The 13,747-nt window shown below is 39.0% G+C and overlaps 5 gene segments (V, D, J or C); 4 read left to right on the top strand and 1 right to left on the bottom strand.

Moving 5' to 3' along the window:
* Positions 1-825: 825 nt before the first annotated feature.
* On the top strand, positions 826-1,299 carry LOC307264087 (Ig kappa chain V region K16-167-like). The segment is given in 2 exons: positions 826-877; positions 980-1,299.
* Positions 1,300-5,240: 3,941 nt separating this feature from the next.
* Positions 5,241-5,600, top strand: LOC307264088 (Ig kappa chain V region 2717-like). The segment is given in 1 exon: positions 5,241-5,600.
* Positions 5,601-6,681: 1,081 nt separating this feature from the next.
* On the bottom strand, positions 6,682-7,152 carry LOC307264089 (Ig kappa-b4 chain C region-like). The segment is given in 2 exons: positions 7,149-7,152; positions 6,682-7,010 (listed from the first exon to the last, which is right to left on the bottom strand).
* A 1,398-nt stretch (positions 7,153-8,550) lies between these two features.
* On the top strand, positions 8,551-9,027 carry LOC307264090 (Ig kappa chain V region 3374-like). The segment is given in 2 exons: positions 8,551-8,602; positions 8,705-9,027.
* A 2,868-nt stretch (positions 9,028-11,895) lies between these two features.
* LOC307264091 (Ig kappa chain V region K16-167-like) lies at positions 11,896-12,369 on the top strand. The segment is given in 2 exons: positions 11,896-11,947; positions 12,050-12,369.
* The last annotated feature ends 1,378 nt before the right edge of the window (positions 12,370-13,747 follow it).

Raw genomic sequence — 13,747 nt, forward strand, 5'->3', positions numbered from 1 at the left:
ATAATCTGTTGGAATATATTTATAAGCACCAGAAGGGCCTTGTATGAAACATCACCATAACACATAATTATGAGGTTTAGTTCAAAATGTCTACTAAACACAATCTTAATATTTGTGGTTAAATTTTGACCATATGAGCAAAAAAGTTTAGCTTTAAACCACATCAATTAAGTTTAAAGGACTCCTAAAGATACAACAGTATTGGTCAAATAAGCAGCTGTATAGTCAACTGTGTTATCTGCATAATGACAACATTTTTTTTTACATTTTTCTTCAGTAGCAGAGAAACACTAATATCTGTGAGAAATGTTTGTAAAATTATTTATAAATTCAGGTGAAGGAATCAGTGAGTACTTTACTGCACGTTCTAAAAAGTCCAGGAGAGAAGATTATTCTTACACCTGAGCGAGGGTCCGTTTTCTTTATTATGAGGAAAAAAACTAAGAGGTGGATTAGAGGTTCATCTATCAGTCCATCTGAAATTCTCAACAGATAAAATGGCAATCAGCAACACACAGAGACGATGTTTTCTTTATATTTATATTTAAGGGCCTTTCATACTTTCAAGTTAAGATGACAGACGACTTTCTTAGTGAGCATGAATCCACAGTCATTAAGCCAAACCTACAGAAAAATGATCAGTGACAAATTGCTGATCCATTGATAATGAGTCAGTCAGAGCATTTCCATAGAGAGCCACTTTGCATCAGCAGCACCATGCTCCAGTGCTCTGGGAGAGTTTATAGTCCTGAGAGTTGAACTCTGGATGACTGACAGCTGTCCTTCATGACAACAGAAGCCACAGAAATCCTCCTCATCAGAAACATGACTTTGATCTGCGTCCTCATCTGGACTCTCCTCTGCTGCTGCTTCACAGGTAAAGTCCAGAGAATCAAACTCCTCTGTGAACATCCGTCCCTCTGAAATGAAGCCGACAAAACCATGGAGCTGATTTATGTTTTTGTCTCTGTCTCCTCAGAGTCCAGAGGCCAGTACACAGTGACTCAGCCTGGAGCAGTGAGCTCTGTTCTGGGAGGCTCCGTCCCCATCACATGTAAAACCAGTCAGAATGTTTATGGTGGAAACCGTTTAGCCTGGTACCAACAGAGAGATGGAGAAACTCCTAAACTGCTCATTCACAGTACTAGCTCTCGAGCATCAGGGATTCCAGGTCGTTTTACAGGCAGTGGATCAAACTCTGACTTCACTCTGACCATCAGTGGAGTCCAGGCTGAAGATGCAGCAGTTTACTACTGTCAGAGTTTACACATTCCCAGTCAGTATGTGTTCACACAGTGAAAAACCGTCGTACAAAAACCTCCCTCAGTCAGACTGAACTGAAACTGAACTGAGAGCTGCAGCTGGAAGCTTCTGCAGAGACTGATACACTTCACTGAAGACAGAAACACACACAGACTTTATCAGTAGCAGTAGAGATACTAGACAAGGAGTAAAACTTGAGTTCTGTCCAAGTAGAAGAAATTATAGATTAAATACTAAATCCTTTTCCTTATGGCAAATGGTCAGAGTCTGACGTACATGATTTCTATTATTGACGGCCTCCTGCAAATTTCCACCTCTGATGAAAAACAAAACAATCCTGGAATTTTTGACGTCTCTTCAAGTTGAAGTTGAAAATGTCTCAACACAAGCATCAGCCGCAAATCATTTTATGGATTTTTTTTTAACTTTATTTGAGTGTTTGGAGGGACAGAGATGAAATGGGGCAGAGAGGGGAATAACATGCAGAGAACGACCCGGTCTGGATTCTAACCCGTGGTCTGCTGTTAAGAGGACTTAGCCTCTATCGGTGGGCGCTTTCACCACTACAACATGAGCGCCCCTCCGATTACGTCACTTAAAGTAAATCAAGCCGACAACTGAAGCTATAATTTGATAGGTTTTATGGATTATATAATAGGAAATGTCAAATAAAGTTTTGGATTAGGGAGCAACAGATTATCTAAAATATTTAATTCCACATCAGTATCACAGGTAATTTAAACATTTGTGTTGCCTCTTACTGTTATCTATTCTAACACAACATTAAGGGGCAGTGTTGAGCAGTTATTCCATTAAATTCAATTCACACCAATTTGTACACAAACATAACAATGGTGATTAGATAATAATGGATGTTAAATAATAATGATTATATTGCATGACTGAGAAACATTTAATCACGTCATGTAAATTTTGAAAAATAAATCATGTTAAAACATTTGAAATAAAATGTGATATCACTGTATGATGACGATACTCTGAAATTTGTTTCTAATTGTTAAAACTTAATTTAGCCACTTACATTTTTTGTTAAGTACAATTTCAAACAATTTTATGTAAATGAGCCCTTACATTCAACATTCACATGTCATTATTACCTGCTTAAGAATACCACTGTTAGGAGGGAGACCCTGTCATGTGACACTCAAAGAGTTTGTGGATAAGAGACAAATCATGATGTAACTGGGAAATGTAATAGTATAGCTAGAACCAGAGGTGTGAAATCTTTCTGCAACATGGGATAGAATCTTGTAGCTCTAAACTGAGGGAGAAAGCATCTGTTGTTTATAGAAAAATATCCAAACATGTCTTTATTTAATATAGTTTATTGTCCTTAAACGTTAACAGCAAAAGAATGAGTATAGCAATGGAAACATTAACATTTGAGATTTTACAATGTTGAATTGATCTGATGACAGAATGTGAGTAACGTTGTTGCTGAGAGCAGACAGAGAGCAGTATCAGAGTAAAACCAGCAGCAGAGTCCCAGTGAGTCAGCTCAGGACTGGGGACACTGGTCTCTCCTCAGTGTCTCTGAGAGCGGAGTCTGGGAGCCCTGGGTGGCCTCACAGGTCACAGAGCCCACCTTCCTCCACTGGTCTGCAGGGAGCCTCAGGGTGCTGCTCCAGCTGTAGAGGCCGTCCTTCTCCAGCAGCCCGGGGCTCCTGCTCTGCTCCCAGCTGATGCTGCTGCTGCTGTCCACCTTCCAGGCCAGACTCCAGCCTGAGGGGAAGCCCTTGTTGGCCAGGCACATGAGCGTGGCCTTCCCCTGCTGCAGCTCCTCACTGGAGGGGGGCAGCACCGTCAGGGTGGGACGGACATCACCTAGGAGACACCAATCAGCTTAGAGGATAGGGACCACACAGCTGTTAATCAAACACCACACACTTTGACACCTTTACTGTGTGAGAGTCGAGTGTCTCATTGAAGGAGTGTCTGTCAGATGGTTGTTCTGCTTCACCAGTCACTCACTCACACATTGTTTCACTTCCCTTTAATAAACCTCTCATGCACATCAGCACAGAGAGAATCATCATACAGAACAACCTCGAATATATCAAACTATATTGGAAATAAAACAATCACATTCTTAATAATTTTTCCATTTGAAGAAAATTATAAAGTACAGTTTGTATATTTTCACTCTACTATTTTTTTCCTGGTCAATTTAAACACATTTACTGTTACAACTCTCCAAAGGTTCAAAGTTAATCCGCAGTTAACTGAAATAATCAGCAGAAAATAACAAAATACAGCAACACTTGGCAGATAAAATACGATTAAAATGTCAGAAAATTTAAAAAAGCCAAAGAGTATCAGATGAATGCCACATTCAGCCTTTTTAGAAGATCGGACATTTCATAGCTTTTATACCAAATCAAATATTTTGCCCTCATTCACACGACATACAATAACTTTGGTCTGATTGCTGTTCTTGAAACCTTCCCTAACGTTCAAGCTGTTTCTCTCATTCTTCACATTAAATACAAAAGTTGAAAGAGAAGCTCAGTGAAGCTCAAGTTCGAGGTAACAGAGGAGAAATTATGAATAAAACTGAGTCTGTAAAGTGATTTAAATCAGTCCAAAGGGAACGTACATCTAATACAAATATTCACACATACAAATTATAACTTTAACTGTTGAAACCATATGTAATACTCAGCAGAAACTTACTTCCAATATCCAGTTTGGTTCCTCCACCAAAAGTCAACCACAGTGATACAAAGTCATTGAGCCGCCGTACAAAAACCTCTCACTGTAGAGACACGGCTCTCTGACTGTCTGACAAACTACAATTCCTCAACTTTTAACTGTCATCTAGAAATCTAAATACACCACTTCTCATCTGCACCAAGCAGTTATAGTAAATATAACCATGATTTAATTTCAAATACTAAACTACACTTTGTTTTTTACACTAAAACTGCTGCAAATAACTACAATTTCAGATGTAAAATCACATGTCTAAGTTTCTTGAGAAAAATGTATGTGAAAGAAATGAAATGTTGAGAATAAATTAATAAAATACATAAAAGATTGAACTTACTTCCAACATCCAGTCTGGTTCCTCCACCGAACGTGTACCACAGTGATACAAAGTCATTGAGCCGCCGTACAAAAACCTCTCACTGTAGAGACACGGCTCTCTGACTCTGACACAAACAAACTCAACATCATGAGCCTGTTTGGAAAATGTTGGAATATAAAAATGAAAACTGAGCAATCGATTTACAGCATGTATGTGTTTTATTTATTGTATTTTAGTTTTCTTCTAAGATCATTTCTTTTGGCATTTTCAAGCTTTATTTGACAGTAAAGAGTTGAAATGGGGAGACAGAGAGAGAGAGAGAGAGAGAGAGAGAGAGGGGATGACCTGCAGTAAAGGTCCACGGGTTGGATTTGAACCAGAGACCACTGCAACGAAGGCCGGAGCCTATATGTTACGCACACTATCCACCTGCCACCGGAGCACCCCATGTATTTTAGTTTTTAATTGAATTTATACAAATTATCTTTAGTAATTCATGGCAATACAACAGAGGATAGATATGAATAAAATGTGCTTAGAGACATTAATTTAAAATAATATGAGATTGCAATTGAAAGACTTCTAATCAATACTGAGATGAAGTGATTGATCCATTGATAAACAGCATCCTCAGAGTGATCCCAGTCCCTGTTGGAGTCAGTCAGAGCATTTCCATAGAGAGCCACTTTGCATCAGCAGCACCATGCTCCAGTGCTCTGGGAGAGTTTATAGTCCTGAGAGTTGAACACTGGATGACTGACAGCTGTCCTTCATGACAACAGAAGCCACAGAAATCCTCCTCATCAGAAACATGACTTTGATCTGCGTCCTCATCTGGACTCTCCTCTGCTGCTGCTTCACAGGTAAAGTCCAGAGAATCAAACTCCTCTGTGAACATCCGTCCCTCTGAAATGAAGCCGACAAAACCATGGAGCTGATTTATGTTTTTGTCTCTGTCTCCTCAGAGTCCAGAGGCCAGGTCACAGTGACTCAGCCTGGAGCAGTGAGCTCTGCTCTGGGAGGCTCCGTCTCCATCACATGTAAAACCAGTCAGGATATTTATAACTCTAACTCTTTAGCCTGGTACCAGCAGAGAGATGGAGAAACTCCTAAACTGCTCATAAAGCAAACTAGCTCTCGAGTATCAGGGATTCCAGGTCGTTTTACAGGCAGTGGATCAAACTCTGACTTCACTCTGACCATCAGTGGAGTCCAGGCTGAAGATGCAGCAGTTTACTACTGTCAGAGTTTTCACGTTATCAACAGTCAGTATGTGTTCACACAGTGAAAAACCGTCGTACAAAAACCTCCCTCCGTCAGACTGAACTGAAACTGAACTGACTGCTGCAGCTGGAAGCTTCTGCAGAGACTGATACTCTTCACTGAGGACAAACACACACATACACACACACAACCACATTTCATGAAATACATTAAGGCTAATATTGTAGTAAGATTATTCAATAACTAAGTAATGTAGTTAATAATTAAATGAATTAATTAGTTGAACATCTCAACTTCTAACCATCAATTCATTCCACATTAAGATATGTTCCCGTCTATGTCATGAATCACAAACATGTTAAGGGTCTTGTATTTAACCTGATCATTTTGAATGAAATTAACCTTCAGCTCAAAGTAATACAGAGAAGGAGAGCATTGTTATTTATTTGTGAAATAGTCAAATGAAAATATAAAATCCAGGTGAGTTTATCTTGACAACAAATTCAGTGTCTTTGGATTAGTTAGTTATTTAGGAAAATATGAAATCAGCTCCATGTTTATAATATGGATGGACACATCTGCTTAGATGAGAATATCTTTATTGTTTAATAGACTATTAGTATCACTGAAATAAGTGAAACATAGTAGACAATTTATTTAATCTGCCAACTTCCTTAAATATTAATTGCTTAAAATCAGATTTATGTTATCACACTGTATGCAGACAATACTCTGCTATTTCTGTTCCAAATAAATTAAAATTTGTTTTTAGAATTTTGAAGTTAGAACTAAATAATAGTCAATGTTGCTAAGCGAAAAACATGTGCACATATTGATCTTATTCCAGAGCAGATGTTAGAAAAACAGAAAGCGTTGTGATTTAATTGGAACAAATGGACTTGTTACTGTTGTGACTTTGTGCATTAATCTGACGATTATCAGTGTTTAATAAATACCAAAGAATGGATGTCATGTTCATTTTAGACACGATTAAATCTTTATTGTTTACAGTTTTTAAAACAATCAATAAAAGCAAGAAGACGTTAATGATGACACATGATAAAAAGAAAGAGCCAGAGAGATTCTGAGAGCAGACAGAGAGCAGTATCAGAGTAAAACCAGCAGCAGAGTCCCAGTGAGTCAGCTCAGGACTGGGGACACTGGTCTCTCCTCAGTGTCTCTGAGAGCGGAGTCTGGGAGCCCTGGGTGGCCTCACAGGTCACAGAGCCCACCTTCCTCCACTGGTCTGCAGGGAGCCTCAGGGTGCTGCTCCAGCTGTAGAGGCCGTCCTTCTCCAGCAGCCCGGGGCTCCTGCTCTGCTCCCAGCTGATGCTGCTGCTGCCGTCCACCTTCCAGGCCAGACTCCAGCCTGAGGGGAAGCCCTTGTTGGCCAGGCACATGAGCGTGGCCTTACCCTGCTGCAGCTCCTCACTGGAGGGGGGCAGCACCGTCAGGGTGGGGGGGACTTGACCCACTGCAGAGACAGAGAGATTAATAAAGTTCATATGAAGTAAACTGAACTCCATGCAACATGTTATATCAGAGGAGGCTTCTACTTATTGAGTGGGTGAAGCTGGTATTAAAGTTTCACTTCCCTCTCTGAGCTCAGTACCCATGGCAACAGACAGGCATCACTGCTGAACCATGGCAACAGACACGTCTCGGTACTAAAGATAAAACGTTAAACAGGGGGCACTTTAGCTGTGCTTAAACATTTTTAATCTCCAAACTAACATAAAGACTTTTCTAGTTCAACATCAACATTTGAGATGAAGATTGTGAGGTTTTTATTGGTTTATAGATCTTAAATATTCTTTGTCTCAAGCCAGAACCTCAAATAATGACATGTGTTACTGCCCTTCTCGTGAGCAGAAATCATCACCAAAAAGTCAGGATTCATTACTTTAACATTTAAATGAAATTGTTGACTACTGAACTGCTCTTAAAGATAAAACAAATCTGATACATATCATCAAATTGCTTGACGATCATAAGTCTGGTAGAAAGATTGATCATTATGTACATTAAACCCTGACCAGAAAAAGATTTTTTACCACAAATATTTAAACGTACACCTTTACACATTTTCTTCATTAAGAATAATGCAGGATCGTTTTGCATAATAAACGATGGATATAATCATTCAGTGCATTAGATTTTAGTCTGGTTCACGACACTGTGAAGCCTTCAAGAATGTCTACAAATATATAAAATAACATATCAGACAAAATATAGTAGTAATATCTACATCTATGGAATTTAAAGAGAATACACATGAAATATCAGTTATTGGAAGAGTGAAATGTACTTACAGTTAACATCCAGTCTGGTTCCTCCACCGAACGTCCACCACAGTGATACAAAGTCATTGAGCCACCGTACAAAAACCTCTCACTGTAGAGACACGGCTCTCTGACTCTGACACAAACAAACTCAACATCATGAGCCTGTTTGGAAAATGTTGCAAGAAAAAAATGAAAACCTACAGAATGTATGTTTTATATTTAATGTATTTTAGTTTTCTTTTTAAGATTATTTCTTTTGGCATTTTCAAGCTTTATTTGACAGTAAAGAGTTTAAATGGGGAGAAAGAGAGAGAGAGAGAGAGGGGGGATGACCTGCAGTAGAGGTCAATGAGTTGGATTTGAACATGAGACCACTGCAACGAAGGCCGGAGCGAATATGTTACGCACACTATCCACCTGCCACCGGAGCACCCATGGATTTTAGTTTGTAATTGAATTTATACAAATTATCTTTGGTAATTCATGTCAATAAAACAGAAGATAGATACAAAATTATACGTGTGTAGAGTCATTAATTCAAAAGAATTTGAAATTGCAATTGAAAGACTTGAAAGACAGTCAGAGCATTTCCATAGAGAGCCTCTTTGCATCAGCAGCACCATGCTCCAGTGCTCTGGGAGAGCTTATAGTCCTGAGAGTTGAACACTGGATTACTGACAGCTGTCCTTCATGACAACAGAAGCCACAGAAATCCTCCTCATCAGAAACATGACTTTGATCTGCGTCCTCATCTGGACTCTCCTCTGCTGCTGCTTCACAGGTAAAGTCCAGAGAATCAAACTCCTCTGTGAACATCCGTCCCTCTGAAATGAAGCCGACAAAACCATGGAGTTGATTTATGTTTTTGTCTCTGTCTCCTCAGAGTCCAGAGGCCAGGTCACAGTGACTCAGCCTGGGGCAGTGAGCTCTGCTCTGGGAGGCTCCGTCCCCATCACATGTAAAACCAGTCAGAATGTTTATGGTGGAACCTACTTACACTGGTACCAACAGAGAGATGGAGAAACTCCTAAACTGCTCATTAAGTATACTAGCTCTCGAGTATCAGGGACTCCAGGTCGTTTTACAGGCAGTGGATCAAACTCTGACTTCACTCTGACCATCAGTGGAGTCCAGGCTGAAGATGCAGCAGTTTACTACTGTCAGAGTTATCATGAAATCAACAGTCAGTATGTGTTCACACAGTGAAAAACCGTCGTACAAAAACCTCCCTCAGTCAGACTGAACTGAAACTGAACTGAGAGCTGCAGCTGGAAGCTTCTGCAGAGACTGACACACTTCACTGAACACATACATTTAAAAAAAAAGTTTAACACACACTAACAGAACACAGACTCTTTCAAAACCATGTGTTAAATATTTCTATAACCATATCTCCAGGTCAAGACACAAACAACAAATATTTCTCCAGAAGGTGATGCCTGGATACTCTAAGCCCTGATCTATCGGTAGGAGGAAAAATGGGAACTCTCAACAAATTTAGTTAAAATGTTTAATATGATATATTGGAATATATTTAAATGCACCAGAAGGGCCTCGTATGAAACATCACCATAATACATAATTGTGAGGTTTAGTTCAAAATGTCTACTAAACACAATCTTAATATTTTTGGTTAAAAAGTCTGCTGGGCCAGACCAGATTGAGCCATATTTTCTTAAAACTGCTGCGAACTTGATTGCTGGCCCTATCTCCTCCATCTTCAATCTTAGTCTACACTGTGGTTCTATCCCAAAGTCATGGAAATCTGCATTTGTCCTTCCACTTTTAAAAAGCGGAGACCCTTCGGTTTTAGATAATTATCGCCCAATCTCCAGACTGTCTGTCTTGGCCAAACTGCTTGAGTCTTTCATAAATGAGCAACTAAAACATTTCTTATCTGACAACTCCATTTTGAATCCCTCTCAGTCTGGCTTTCGACAAGGACATAGTACAATTGCTGCTGTAACCTCAGTTACAAATGATATCTTACATACTTTAGATAACAAGAAGTCTTGTGCTGCTTTATTTATTGACCTTTCTAAAGCATTTGACACTGTGGACCATCACCTTCTCCTGCAGAGATTGCAAAGTATAGGCTTTAGTACCACTGTATTAAGCTGGTTCACTAATTACCTGAGTGGTAGAACTCAGTGTGTGGCATTGGATAACTGTACCTCATCTTTGCTGGAAGTAAAAATGGGTGTCCCACAAGGGTCAGTTTTGGGCCCCATTTTATTTTCCATTTATATAAACAATTTAGGTAGGGACTTAAAGCAAACAAAGATTCATCTTTACGCAGATGATACCATTATGCATACATCTGCCACATCAGTCAGTGAAGCAATTACATATTTACAGTCTGCTTTTAGTGTAGTACAAAAATCTCTGGTAAGCTTAAAGTTGGTACTAAATGCTACAAAAACTAAGTCAATGATTTTTACCCGTTCACGCTCTCCAATAAACATCACTTTAACAACTCAGGATGGTACGATAATAGAGAGAGTATCGTCTTATAAATACTTAGGTATCTGGCTTGATGATAAGCTGTCTCTCGGGGTCCATATTGTGAGCCTTTTAAAAAAACTTAGACCTAAATTAGGTTTCTTTTTTTGCATGAAAAAGTGTTTTCCTCATTTAGCAAGGAAAAGGTTAGTGCAGAGCACTTTCTTATCAGTATTAGATTATGGTGACCTCATTTATATGAATTCTTCCTCATCGCTATTAAACAAACTAGATGTAATTTACCATTCAGCCCTGCGCTTCATCACAGGTGCCCCAGCTAGAACTCACCACTGCATTCTGTATGAGGCTGTACAATGGCCCTCCCTCTCCCTTAGACGGAAACTACATGCACTGATTTTTATTGCGAAAGCACTAATGGGTAAACTACCCCTTTACATTTCAAATTTGCTTTCCTTCCATAACAGTGTTTACAAAACAAGGTCATCAGAATATATGTTATTAACCACACTACTAACAAGAACACAACTGGGTACAACAGCTTTCTCATCATATGCACCAAAGGTCTGGAATGAACTTCAAGCCACTCTAAAGCTGGAATCACTCCCACCACTCAGTACCTTTAAAAACATGTTACAATCAGCTCTAAAAGAACACTGCAACTGTTTTTAACCTGATGCCTTTTATTTATTTTTAATTTGTTTTTTTTAGCTGTATGTATTAGCTTGTTTTTATATAGCCTGTTATGAAGTGTAATTTTAGCATTATAGTGTCAATTTTGGTGTACTTTGTTTGTGTGTGTGTGTGTGTGGCCTTCTGCAAATTCTGCAACTTCTTTTCTGCTGCCTGTCTTGGCCAGGACTCCCTATGAGAAGAGTTACTGTAACTCAATGGGACCTTCCTGGTGAAATAAAGGTTAAATAAAAATAAAAATGTTAACATATGAGCAAAAAAGTTTAGCTTTAAACCACATCAATTAAGTTTAAAGGACTCTTAAAGATACAACAGTATTGGTCAAATAAGCAGCTGTATAGTAGACAACTGTGTTATCTGCATAATGACGACATTTTTTATGTTTTTGTTTGGCAGACGAAAAACACTTAGATCTGTGAGAAATGTTTGCAAAAATAATTTATAAATTCAGCTGAAGGAATCAGTGAGAACTTTATTGTACGTTCTAAAAAGTCCAGGAGAGAATATTATTCTTACACCTGAGTGAGGGTCGGTTTTCTTTACCATGAGAAAAAAATTAAGAGGTAGATTAGAGGTTCATCTATCAGTTCATCTGAAATTCTCAACAGATAAAATAGCAATAAGCAACACACAGAGATGGTGTTTTCTTTATATTTAAAGGCCTTTCATACTTTAAAGTTAAGATGACAGAAGACTTTTTTAATAAGTATTGAGCAAAGCCCACATAAAACTGATCATGGACACATTGCTGATCCATTGATAATGATTCAGTCAGAGCATTTCCATAGAGAGCCTCTTTGCATCAGCAGCACCATGCTCCAGTGCTCTGGGAGAGTTTATAGTCCTGAGAGTTGAACACTGGATGACTGACAGCTGTCCTTCATGACAACAGAAGCCACAGAAATCCTCCTCATCAGAAACATGACTTTGATCTGTGTCCTCATCTGGACTCTCCTCTGCTGCTGCTTCACAGGTAAAGTCCAGAGAATCAAACTCCTCTGTGAACATCCGTCTCTCTGAAATGAAGCCGACAAAACCATGGAGCTGATTTATGTTTTTGTCTCTGTCTCCTCAGAGTCCAGAGGCCAGGTCACAGTGACTCAGCCTGGAGCAGTGAGCTCTGCCCTGGGAGGCTCCGTCACCATCACATGTAAAAACAGTCAGAATATTTATAGTGACGATTTAGCCTGGTACCAACAGAGAGATGGAGAAACTCCTAAACTGCTCATATATTATGCTAGCACTCGAGTATCAGGGATTCCAGGTCGTTTTACAGGCAGTGGATCAAACTCTGACTTCACTCTGACCATCAGTGGAGTCCAGGCTGAAGATGCAGCAGTTTACTACTGTCAGAGTCTACACATTCCCAACAGTCAGTATGTGTTCACACAGTGAAAAACCGTCGTACAAAAACCTCCCTCAGTCAGACTGAACTGAAACTGAACTGACTGCTGCAGCTGGAAGCTTCTGCAGAGACGGATACACTTCACTGCACTGAAGACAGACAGACACACACACACACACACACACACACACAGACACACACACACACACACACACACACACACACACACACACACACACACACACACACACACACACACACACACACACACACAGAGACTCTAAAGTAGCAGTAGAGATACTAGACAAGGAATAAAACGCGAGTTCTGTCCAAGTAGAACAATTTATAGATTAAACACTAAATCATTTTCCTTGTGGCAAAAGATCAGAGTTTGACGTTCATGATTTCTATTTTTGACGGCCTCCTGCAAATTTCCACTTCCGATGAAAAAAAAAACAATCCTGGAATTTTTGGCGTCTTTTCAAGTTGAAGTTGAAAGTGTTTCAACACAAGCAACAGCCGCAAATCATTTTATGGAATTTTTTTTTAACTTTATTTGAGAGTTTGGAGAGACAGAGATGAAATGGGGCAGAGAGGGGAATGACATGCAGAAAACGACCCGGGCTGGATTCTAACCCGTGGTCTGCTGTTGAGAGGACTTAGCGTCTATCGGTGGGCGCTCTCACCACTACACCATGAGCGCCCCTCCGATTAAGTCACTTAAAGTAAATCAAGCCGACAACTGAGGCTATAATTTGATAGGTTTTATGGATTATATAATAGGAAATGTCAAATAAAGTTTTGGATTAGGGAACAACAGATTATCTAAAATATTTAATACCACATCAGTATCACAGGTAATTTAAACATTTGTGTTGCCTCTTACTGTTATCTATTCTAACACAACATTAAGGGGCAGTGTTGAGCAGGAATTCCATTAAATAAAATTCACATCAATTTGTTCACAAACGTAACAATGGTGATTAGATAATAATGGATGTTAAATAATAATTATATTGCATGACTGAGAAACATTTAATCTCATCATGTAAGTATTGAAAAATAAATCATGTTAAAAAATCTGAAATAAAATGTGATATCACTGTATGATGACGATACTCTGAAATTAGTTTCTAATTTTTAAAACTTAATTTAGTCACTTAGTTTTTTTGTTAAAGGCCTACTTCACCGGTTTGAATATGAAGGTGTATTGAATTCTGAGATCCTATGTAGTATAAATGTGCAAAAGAAATTAAAATCGGTTCATCCTAGCCTGAGAAAAGGCAGAAAGAGTGTTTTTTTAACCCTATATTTCTCTTTCTCGTGACATCACAAAAAGAGAAATATAGGGTTAAAAGAAAACGTACTTTGTAAATATTACGGTGATGTCACAGTAAAAGACATCACAGTAATATTTACAAAGTAAGT

Source organism: Ammodytes marinus, assembly GCF_949987685.1.
Source record: "Ammodytes marinus genome assembly, chromosome: 17".
Taxonomy (NCBI): Eukaryota; Metazoa; Chordata; class Actinopteri; order Uranoscopiformes; family Ammodytidae; genus Ammodytes; species Ammodytes marinus.